This window comes from Gorilla gorilla, chromosome 14 (genome assembly GCF_029281585.2).
Source record: "Gorilla gorilla gorilla isolate KB3781 chromosome 14, NHGRI_mGorGor1-v2.1_pri, whole genome shotgun sequence".
In the NCBI taxonomy this organism is placed as follows: domain Eukaryota; kingdom Metazoa; phylum Chordata; class Mammalia; order Primates; family Hominidae; genus Gorilla; species Gorilla gorilla.
Genome location: NC_073238.2, coordinates 37155931 through 37164267, shown reverse-complemented (window position 1 = coordinate 37164267; position 8337 = coordinate 37155931). Strand labels below are relative to the sequence as shown.

The 8337-nt window shown below is 38.8% G+C and overlaps 1 pseudogene; it reads right to left on the bottom strand.

The window, feature by feature from the left end:
• Positions 1–2147: 2147 nt before the first annotated feature.
• LOC101132374 (Rieske domain-containing protein-like) lies at positions 2148–2846 on the bottom strand (annotated as a pseudogene).
• Between the last annotated feature and the right edge of the window lie 5491 nt (positions 2847–8337).

Below are 8337 nucleotides of genomic sequence, written 5' to 3'. Positions count from 1 at the left end.
TATTGCCCCCAACACCAGCAGATAGTCATATTAAATGAAAAAAATCACATACCAACAGGAAAAAGTTACACATAGGGAATTTACCAAAAATGTGGTGCCATAGCTTTTAATATAAGGAGTATGTTTTGAATTGATATTTTGAGGAAAAATGTTTCCATTTATATGAAAGTATCTATTTAATAGTAATAAAACCAAAAAGGAAGCTGAATTCTAGGACTGTGTTGCCTGCCAAATTATTGAAGGGATGAGCAAGAATTCCTTGAAAAGCCTCGTTCTATCCTTTTTCTTTGTAACTAAAAATTAGAATTTTTTTTTTTTTTTTTTTTTTGAGACGGAGTCTGGCTCTGTCGCCCAGACTGGACTGCAGTGGCACGATCTCGGCTCACTGCAAGCTCCGCCTCCCAGGTTCACGCCATTCTCCTGCCTCAGCCTCCAGAGTTGTTGAGAGTACAGGTGCCCGCCACCACACCCGGCTAATTTTTTTTTTTTTGTATTTTTAGTAGAGAAGGGTTTTCACCATGTTAGCCAGGATGGTCTCTATCTTCTGACCTCGTGATCCACCTGCCTGGGCCTCCCAAAGTGCTGGGATTACAGGCGTGAGGCATCGCACCTGACCTAAAAATTAGGATTTAAAAAGTTGGAAATTATTGCCAGACTACTTTCCTTTCATTGGTTTATAGAGAATTTTATGGATTTTAACTAGGCAATAGTCTAATGTGGTCAACAGACACGGTTTTTCAGCTGTTGAATGAAAATTAAAATTCAGATTTATTGTTCATTTTCATAAGTTTTCCTGTTCAGTTAAGAAAAAAGATTATGAATTCTCTTTCAGTTTGTTTCACTCAGTATGAAGATGGATAGTAATAGGATAGTACGGAACCCAAGCTTCAGATGGGGAAGCTCAACAAATGTACAAATTCTCCTCTTTTAAACATTTGGTCCTCTGAAATAAGACTTGCTTAACTGGCAGGATGGCTCACTTGGTCCTCAAGCTAACATCAAGAAATATTTAACTGTCTTAACACAGGTGGGAGATTTATTTATTTTTATTTTTATTTATTTATTTTTTTTGAGATGGAGTCTCGCTCTGTTGCCCAGGCTCGAGTGCAGTGGCGCGATCTCGGCTCACTGCAAGCTCCGCCTCCGGGGTTCACGCCATTCTCCTGCCTCAGCCTCCCGAGTAGCTGGAGCTACAGGTGCCCGCCACCATGCCCGGCTAATTTTTTTGTATTTTTAGTAGAGAAGGGGTCTCACCATGTTAGCCAGGATGGTCTCCACCTGCTGACCTCGTTATCTGCCCGTCTCGGACTTGCAAAGTGCTGGGATTACAGGCGTAAACCACCGCGCCTGGCCTATTTTTTTATTAAAAAAAATTTTTAAAAACCTTTATTTGAAAATTTCATATAGGCATTCAAAGTACATTGGCTCATTGAACAGGAGACTTTACATCTCTCATGGCTGGGCAGCAGGTGTGTGTGGCTTCCTTACTGCTCGATCTGCCTTGATCATAGAGAAACTAAGCCAAGGTTTATTTGGTTTTGATGTCTAGCACAGTGGTTAAGTTTCTTATTTTCAAGTTCAGCAGGTAAAATTATCTCATTTTTGGAGGCATTTTTTAAGTATACAAAATCTGCTATGTCATTTGGGAAAGTTGTACAGTTCAGATGTGAACATTTCAATGTATTTAAGCTTTACCTAAAAATGTAAAAATAACAATCAAATAGGAGAGGTAGGAAATCCATAGAGGTATAAATAAAACAAGAATGGAAGAATGCTGATAACTGTTAAAGCTGAGTGATGGAAGTTCATTATATAGTCTGTTTACTTTGTATATATTAAAACTTTTCCAGAATTAAGTCTGCTACATCAAACAGGGATTTTTTCCTATTTTAAAAATTAAATTTTTAAAATTAAAAAAATCTTACTAAACCTTAATTTTTACCTATTATTTATTTTGTTTACTCCAAATTTATTTTCATCCTTCTTAAACAGAACATCCCAAACCTATAATCTTCAGGTTCTAATTAATCCAGAGGATTTGATAAAATGCATTCTATTGATCCTGATGATAATCCTTATATCATACTAAGTATGTGTGCTCTTAAACCTCTCAAATTTATATGATTTTTAAATAGTTGTGCCTATGTTGAAAAATTTCATCCCTTTTAAAACTGAAGCAGAGTTATTCTAAAAATGTTTTCAAGCATACACAATATTTTTCATTGCTATGTATTTTTTATCAGGAAGAACTCTTAATTACTTTGAAGTATCCAGTGGCATAAAAATCAGAGTCATTCGTTCATTAGAAAGAGTCACATAAATATTCCCATTGTCTACTGTCACTGTGTGAATCCTTTGCTTTATTCCTTTGGAGCACTACTTGGGTTTTGCTGATGGATCTTTAGAGTTTATAGTCTGGTATACACCTTCTCCTGTTGCCAAAGTAATTTTGTATTTATGCCAGCGGCAAACTATACACGGTCATCCATCAAAATCCTCTATATCTCCCAAATGTAAAGGTCCTCCTGAGTGGTAACAGCCAATATCCATAGCATGATATTCTCCCTTGTGATAGAAAATGACCACTTCTCTATCATGGACAACAGCTGTTATTCTTTCAGATTTTTTAATGTCATCTTCTCTGCCCACCCAGACAGAAGAATATTCCCTCTTTTCAGTATCTTGTGCAGAGCCATCAAGATTCATGTTGGAGAGGAAGTGTAGATAAGGAAGAAGGTCTAAGACATTTCCTGAAGCACTTCAACATTTAGAGGTCAGGTGGAAGAGAGGTTGTAGAGAGGCAAGACCAGTAGAGTGTCCAATCTACTGCTAATCAAATGAAATTCATTCACTGCTTTCTTCTCTATCTTATATTCTCCTTGCATTGCAAATAGGTGGTAACTTGTCACTCCTCTTGAGCCATGATTAAGGTGCTTTTACTAAGTCTGGAAACTTTGCCTACACATTATCAGAATGCTTATCTCAAGTATGACACCCTTGCTTTTAGGTGCAGGGAAGAGAAATGCCTTAGAGTAGTTTTGGTATCTCTCTGAATGGCAGAATAATAATAGATAAAACTAGCTGTCCTTCAGTAAGTGCCTACTGCTTGGACCCTTTGAATATAATAGTTCATTACTCTTCACAAAACCGCCACGGGGTAGGCATTAGTTTTATTCAGGTTGCACCCACGGATTTATAAAAACATGTGGCTTACAAGTAAACTATCCTGAAGACACAAAAACCTTTTAGCAAAGCAAAGATGTATATTGGTGATATATATAATATTGATATTTATATGTCACCAAACATGGTCCTGAATTAAAAAAAAATAGGAAAGCTAATGTGCAACAGCTATGTTCACGAATCTTTACAATTGAACGCTTGCCCAATAATTTTATATAAAGTCACGTAGCTGTTCTGGAAATTGGCATCATCGTCTGATGTTGAACTGTGATCACGAGCGAGCTAGACCTGGGTTTGCATCCCAGTTCTGCGTGATTTGGGGCAAGTTGCTTAATTTCGCTGTGCTGCAGTTTCTTTTACTGTAAGAAGGGCCCGCCACATAGGGGTGTGGGCAAAGCACATAAATGCTTTAACACATATCAAATGTTCAGAGCAGGCCTAACCTCAGAAAACGCTCACAGCGCATTAGCTGGCACCTCTAAGGTCCATCCAGCTCTGGCAGTCATCCTGCCTAACTTCAAGCTGTGTTTAACATTTCGGTAAAGACGCCTGCAGTTCTGAGACTGCACGTGGCTGTCCAGGTGCTGTAAATTCTCAACTACGGACTCCAGGGAACGAGTATCTCCAGGACGGCCGGGGCTGCGGAAGCCCTGGAGCGGCTTCTATAAAGCGCACAAATGCCACGAAAGCTTGTTAGAAACGGCCTGCTTACCACCCTGAGGTGGCAAGTCTCAGGTGTGGCCCAGGTTTCAAGGTGAACAAGCTCACTGGCTCTCCTGTGCCTGGGCAGAAGCCTGCCCTGGCGGGTTAACTGTTAACTAACGCTGAACCGAAACCCAGGAGGGCCTCAGGCCCGGCAGCCCCCCGGAACAAAGGCCGCAGGCCAGCGGCCTGGCCACCCAGAACGCTGAGTCCGCGCCCGCGCCCGGCCAGAAGCAGCTGATCCCGCGAGCCCGCCCCCTGCTCGGCGCGAACAGAACTTACTGTCCCTGAATCCTCTCTACGCCTCCGCATGACACTAAGGCAGCCAGCCAGAGCTCCAGCCACGCGCGGCGCCTGGACTGGGCCGAGATTCCTATGAAATACATAGGAATCCATTAAGTAACATTAGCATGTCATATGTGTTAAATAGCTTCATTTAAAAATATTACAGATATTTTTACAAAATATTTTACAAAACTATTACAGTATTTTTATAATATTTTACAAAAATATAACAGTATTAAAAATACTCACCTGGAAGTAAAAGTAAAGTGTGTTTTTAAAAAAAGGGAAAAAACGGACGGGTGCGGTGGCTCACGCTGCACTTTGGGAGGCCGAGGCAGGCGGATCACAAGGTCAGGATATCGAGACCATCCTGGCTAACACGGTGAAACCCCGTCTCTACTAAAAATACTAAAAATTAGCCAGTCATGGTGGCGGGCGCCAGTAGTTCCAGCTACTCGGGAGGCTGAGGCAGGAGAATGGCGTGAACCAGGGAGGCGGAGCTTGCAGTGAGCCGAGATCCCGCCACTGCACTCCAGCCTGGGTGACAGTGCGAGACTCCGTCTCAAAAACAAAACAAAACAAAACAAAAAGATGTCCACATGAGGAATATAAGTGGACAACAAATATTTGAAAGTCAATCCTTTAATATTGAATGGAATGTCAAACAAATTTAACTTATTAAAATAGCTTTTACTGGTGAGTATTTGGAAAATACAGATTCTTATATTATGCTGTCTTGAGAACATTTAATTACTTGACTTAATTGTAATTCCAGGAATTTATTTCAAGAACTTAATCATAAACATAGAGAAATACTTATACACAACATTGTTAATCAGAATATTACTTTTAAAAGTTAAAAATGAAAAACATAAACCAGTAAGGATAGGCTAAGTGTATAGTAGAGTATTATTAGCAATTAAACATCACGTTTCAGAAATATACACAAGGATATGGCAAATTATCCATAAATTGTTCAAAAAAGAATGCTGAAGTTTAATAAATAGAGATATTATATGTATGAATGAAGACTGAAAGAAAATATGTAAAAATATTAATAATATTTACCCCTTCTGATGGGATTGTAAGTGACTTACTATCTGCCACTATGCTTTTCTATATTCTCAACTGTTTTGGAAGTACATCGTTTTTATTTTCAAGATAGAAATAAATGGAACTCAAAAAAAGTTTTTCTATGAGATCTAACTACTGCATACTCCTGTTAAAATTTCTTCCTAAGATGGGTGTATTTGTCCAAGATGTCACATATGTGGCTCTGAATATGTGTCAATAAAAGGGAGCAAGAGTATTTGGAATGGATGATCTTTCTCAAAGAAGGTGACAGGAGAAGGTAGCTGAATAATTGCAACACTGTTGCAGAAAGGTGAATGGGAGCTCTGCAGAGACCATCTGTGTTTCATCAGAAAGGATTATGACTGCTCCGCCCTTGTATCAGTGAGAAAGCAACATCTTCACTGCATATACAGATTTTCTATAATAAAAATGTTCCTGGCTGGCATAGAGGAATGATCAAAGTCAGAATTTTTTCTTGTAACCAATTTAATTTGACATCTCAAAGAGTGAAACAACAATGTTTTATTTGGGAAATTAACACACACCAGCTCAAACAATGTTTCATTTGGGAAATGAGCTTTGAGCTGGTATGTGTTCTTCATCTACAGGTTAATTAAAACAAGAATTAAAGCACAGTTACATCAGACAAAAGTCAACAGGGTTCAGATTAATTCATTTCAAAGATAATCATGAATTGTTAACTTAGAACTTCTTCAGAATTTAGAGAAAAGTCAAAGAATTGGCACAGAGAACTTTTCAACACTTCATGCTACTTGCTTTGGAATCCACGTTATTTATTCACTATCTGTTTTCACTTGGAGTATACCCTGGGGCATTTTTGCTTCAGTAGGTCATATGTCAAACTACAGAAACTGCCTTGGTGATGGACATGTCAGTCTGAGGAAATGATCACTTAGACTGGTGAAGGCCAGAGGTAAGATGAGATCAATGAAACCGTAGATAGGAACGTGTGTTCCTCCCTTTTTGACTATCAGTGTTGGTTTATACAAAATAATGTTAGCCTGAAAGATTTTCTAAAGGACTCCTACAAAGGTACCTCTGATGGCTCATAAAAATATCTGAATCTTACTAGCCATAGGGAAAATAATGTATTTTCTGTCTTTAAAGTTACACTTTTGGAGTCCAGGAGGCTTCTTGCCAATCTCAGTTATACTGGTTTTGCTCGTATTTATTGGTTATCACCCTACGGACTGAGTGATCAGAAAGGAAATGCCTGCGGTGTCACTCCAGTGTAGTTAGTGCCCACGCAACCTCTGACTCTAAGCACCTCACTGTGTGTCTGTGTGCGTTTGGTTTAGTTTCACAATCTATGGAATGAAGCCATTCAGATTAGGAGCCCCTAGAATTGTGTTGAGGCGATCCAGACAATTAAATGGCAAAATACTGTGTTATTTATTCTGAGTATGAAAGAAACAAAACATGAAAGACTGGGAAGACAAGGAGCTGTGATGGGAAGAGCACAGGACTGATGTGCGGGAAACCTGGACACCAGTGCTCAAATGCTACTTCTGTTACTGAATGTCAGTGACTTTGACAAGTCACATCGACTTTCTAAGGGGTTAAACTAGATATTCTCTGAGATACCTTCTAGATTTAATGCCCTATACCAAAAAGAAAAAAAAAAAAAGAAGAAAGGAAAAAAGGAAATGAAGAAATAAAGAAATGTAAAAGATTCTGGAAAGACAACTTCCCTGTAGTAAATTGGAAACTAATGATGAAAAGGAGTACGTCTAAGTACAGAAACGTCTGCGCAAAGATAATTATTTGCAAAGACAGTCTCTGTAGACTCCTTTTTTCTGTTTTGTAGGAGTCGATGTCTTTGAAAAGATCATGAATCTTCATGATCAACTACTGCTGTTGCTTTTCTTTCCCCTTATTTTAAGTAAGACAGGAAAATGAGACACCTAACTACAGAAACCATTCAAGTGGAAAATAATTACATGATCTTATCTAAATCTGGCAGCCTTTTTTATATGACTACCAAACTATAGCTCCTGTATTTTGAGATTATTTGCCCTTACATATTTGTTCACATTTTATTTAATGCTTTGTCAACTTTTAATACCAAAATGAATGATGAAAAAATTAAACTAACACACAGGAAAGCAGTTTACAAATGTCTTTTTAAATGGCAGGAGAACCATTATTGGGTTTATAGCAGGTTATATATCATCCACATGATTGAAGAAAATAGCAAACAACATCATTCAGGAAGAAAATAAAATAGACTAGAAAGGAAATGTAAATTTAGAAATCATAAGAGAAAATGACATAAGCAAGATCAAATTGAAAGAGTCATCCTGAAAAGACTCAGATAGAATTAAAACACAAACACCCGTATGCACACAGAATTCAAGTATATGCTCTTTACAACAAACATGAAGCATAATAATAAGAATACAATCAATAGCAATGACCAAGCAATTGTTAACTGAAAGAAATCAAGGGCGATAATATTAACAACAGCTAAAGGAAGCTGGGCAATCCAGCACCTACTGGTAAAAAGGGTCATGTGAGTTCATTTTAAAACACTTAAAGAAAAAAAGTTATTTCCAAGCCGGGCATGGTGGCTCACGCTTGTAATCCTAGCACTTTGAGAGGCCGAGGTGGGCGGGTCACCTGAGGTCAGGAGTTGGAGACCAGCCTGGGCAACATGGTAAAACCCTGTCTCTACTAAAAATACAAAAATTAGCTGGGCGTGGTGGCGGGCGCCTATAATCCCAGCTCCTCGGGTGGCTGAGGCAGGATAATTGCTTGAACCCGGCAGGTGGAGGTTGCAGTGAGCTGAGATTGAGCCATTTCACTCCAGCCTGGGCGACAAGAGTGAAACTCCGTTCCTTGTACCCACCCGCCCCGCCAAAAAAAAAAAAAAAAAAAGTTATTTCCCAGATGTACGACTTGTTGTTCAGAAACGTAGAAAGCATGAAGCTCCTCTGTTCCATTTCATCGTTTTCTAACGTCAATGGCACATGAAAGTAGAAAAAACAAGCTACTGAAAAAAGTAGTGCCTGATGTTACTTATAAATATGAAAAATTGCTGAATAAACAATGAAAAAGGCTGGGCGCGATGGC